A 3,677-nucleotide genomic window follows, 5' to 3' on the forward strand; every position below is an offset into this window, starting at 1 on the left:
GAAACAGAGGAAATATTCTCAGGAGGATTTATGGGAATATGTCCTTCACCAAAATAAATTTTAAAATTAAAGCACTCATTGTATTTATTGATGATGGGGAGGGAGGAAAGGAGGGGAAGAAGGAGGTGGGGTTTTAAGTCTCGGGTAGATGAAGTGGAATATAGCAGAGAAGTAGAACAGTTGCCTAGCATATGTGAGGAATCAGGTTTGATCCCAGCACCAAAAGATAAAACATATTTGAGCCAGATTTTGTTTCCTTCTTTGTATATTTTCTCTTTTCAATACTCAATGATTGCCCAGGCATCTTTATTAAGGTAACAAAATTTAAAAGGTAGCTTGCCCTGAGTAAGTCCCTGTGTCTGGGAAGCCCAAGAGGGTTCAAACCAAGATTCATATCAAAACAGTAACATTAGATACAGAGTCCATGCAGGGCCTGCACATCCAGAAAAAGACATGAGGGAAATAATCTGTATTGAGCATTAAATAATGCATCTTTTTAAAGTTTTTAGTACCTCTGGGTTTTATGTAAGAGTCCACCACAATAATATAAGCACTTCAAAGTTTATGTTTACACAAGATGGCAGATAAACTAAGTTGGCACACGAATGTCCAACTCAAACATCTAGAGCACCAACCACATTATAAAATACTGGAAAGCATAATAATCACCTTCTCCGACTCACCTGTGGCTAAGTCCAGCCAATGGGAATTAAAAGGAGTTTCCAGGCAGGGCCTCCTTCTAACTATCCTCTTCAGAGTACACTCTTGTCCCTTGTTCTTTTCTCCTGGTCTTTACCTTTCCTCAGAGCCTGGCACACACTCAGTTCTGGAGGTACAAACGTCCTCTTTCCTCCACAGAGAAAAATCTTCAGACTCAATACAGCAAAGTCAGAGGGGACCGGACGGAAACACTGGCTATGTGCGGTAGCACCTAGTTAGCATTCTTTTGGGTATATGTAGCTGAATGAAATTCTAAAGGATACATGCAATAAACATCCTTAAATTGACTTGAATTAGTCAATCAAGAACATTGTCAAATTAGTTTTAGGGGAAAAAAGCAAGGGTGAAATTATGAGTATAAGGAAAATCACTGCCTTTCTTGAAAGCGTAAGTTACTCATTAATCACAAGGCCTGGAGCAGCGCCCAGCGCAGGGTTACATGCAGATAGTTGCTATGTCAATTATAATCATTTCTATTTCATAATTCTTTTGTGGCAATGTTTTCTCTGGTTCCAATTTGAGCTTCATCCAGAATACTGACTTTTCTCTGAAACCGGTCACACTACTTTACAATTTAATCTGGGTCAACATAAGAACAATAGAACCACACATATTTATTTAAAATTCTTTCTGTTTTTCAGTAAGTGAAAATAGACATAGACATTCATCACCTGAGGTCTAACTCTGCTGTCTTGACTTTCTGAGTAGACCATGCAAGGCATGGAAAAGAACTTTTCAAAAGCTGTACAAAATGGATTTATCTACATTGTATAATTTTGCTCTGACTGATGGAGACTAACCTGTACCAAAAAATAATAATGAAATAAAGCTATGCAGGCAATCTGCATGATATAATTGAGTCACAATTCATGATTTGTAATCCTTTCCCTTCATCACATTTATTAATCCGTAAAACATTTTCAGAGAATGGTTCTATTTCAGTGTTCTTCATGTGCCATCTGTGCAGCCACATTCCTTATATTCTTCCTAGGTTTTCACAGATGCCACTTTGCAAATCAGCATCCCTTCTCAGGAGCCTCATCCGCCTTCCATCACCCTGCTCCAGGGAGCCCCATGTCATCTTGGTAATGCCAGCATCAGAGCAGATGTTCCTGATTTTCTGTCATATTTCCCTTCCTTGGGGGGGAAAAAAAAAAAAAAAACCTAGTATAAACTTAGAGGTAGGGGAAAAAATCTGTTTAGGTGGAAGCATTTTCTGTAACTGCTTTCTTTCTGCATCAAATACAGTGCACTATTCTCCCTTCCACCCTTCTGGAGGGTGGGTCAAGAACGTTCTTTGCTCAGGGGACAGGAGCAGAAACAGACCCCAGCAGAGCCCAGGAGAGAAGTGTGGAGTTCAATGGTAGCTATACACAGCTGGGGTCAAATACAAAAGGCTAAACTGCCTATAGGTCAGGTAGGACTATGAGCAGGGTTCTGAGTTGGGCAGGAGAAAACATTCTGGTTTTACAAGTGTATAACATACAGTTGTGATTACCAACACAACACAAAATGTAGGAGAAGGGCTGGCCAAATAGCTCAGCGGCTTAAAGTGCCTGCAAGCCAGGGGTTCTATCCCCAGGCCTTCCATGCCAGCCCCACCCCCAGGGCATGCTGAGATAGCAATTGAGACTGGGCCTGGTGGCACATGCCTGGAATCCCAACTCTTGGGAGGCTATAAACAGGAGGGTCACTATGAGTCCAATCTAATAGTGAGACCATGAACACCCTGTAGACCCTTCCCCCTAAAAAAAACAAAATGCAGGACAGAGCCAGGTTTGATGGCACTTGCTTATAATTCCAGGTACCCAGTAGCTGGAGGAAGAGAGATTGCAAATTCAAGGCTAGGCTGGGCAACTTAGTGAGACGATGTCCCCCAAAATGAAAAAGGGCTTAGCACTCACTCACACATCTGCAAGACTGTAGGTAAATCACCTTATCTGTATGACAGTCATTTCCTTATCTATAAAGTGAGTGGTGGAGCTAGAAAACCTTAGTCTCTTCCAGCTTGAAAGCAGCCAGGTGCCTTATACAGGTACACACCTGCTTTATAGTGAATTGGCTTTCATTCCTTTCCAAAATGGCCTAACAGATGGTGAGGGCTGTTGTATCTACTGGGACAAAAAAATCATGTTGAAAGTTTGTCCCTATAAGTTAGAAGGAATAACAAACGAAGATCAGAAATCAAAGAAAACATTTTCTAAGTAAGGGGCACACTATGAGGGGCCATACATTCTGCCACAGAAGTCAGGAGGAGCGGAAGGTGCCCCAAGTGGCAGGCAGGTGATTCCCAGGTCTTGGAACTAGCTCTGCTAGCCCCTCACTTGGTGACACCAGTCTTACCCACTTCAGTGAGCCTCGGGTTCTTCTGTTTTAAAAGAGAGAATTAAAGAAGGATGAAGGAACTCTGGCAAAGTGGGTACAGCCTCCAGATCAAAGCGTGATAACCAGACATCAGTAAAGGAACATGTTTCCCCACCCCCTTCTCTCCTCCTATCAGTTAATTCTATTCTCCAAGCTGACAGACAACTTTAATTTGGTTTGAAAGAATTTCAACTCACATAGACACTCTGCCATCGCTTGCTGCTCCCTTTCGGTCTCCATTTCATTCACCTGTGGCAAGACAGACAGCTTGGAAAGGGCGTGAACAAATAATTAAATTACTGAAAGGTTTTTAGAAGACTAAATGAAGACTTTAGGGGTAGAAAACAAAGTAAAACAAATCTAATCTTTTTTCCTTTATTGAAAGTCAGGAAAGGGACAGGGATATAGCTCAGTGGCACAGTGCTTGCCTGGCACATGTGGGATCATGAGTTTGATTCTTGGTTTAGAAAAAAAAGTTAGGGAAGTAATTGGTTTTATAATTTCTTTGTTTTGGCGGAGCCATTCATGTCCGGATGTCCATCCCATATCCATACTTTACAATTATAATCTTAGTAATTTACTGAAAAGACTTC

The sequence above is a fragment of the Octodon degus genome, unplaced genomic scaffold (assembly GCF_000260255.1).
Source record: "Octodon degus isolate 3935 unplaced genomic scaffold, OctDeg1.0 scaffold00087, whole genome shotgun sequence".
Taxonomy (NCBI): domain Eukaryota; kingdom Metazoa; phylum Chordata; class Mammalia; order Rodentia; family Octodontidae; genus Octodon; species Octodon degus.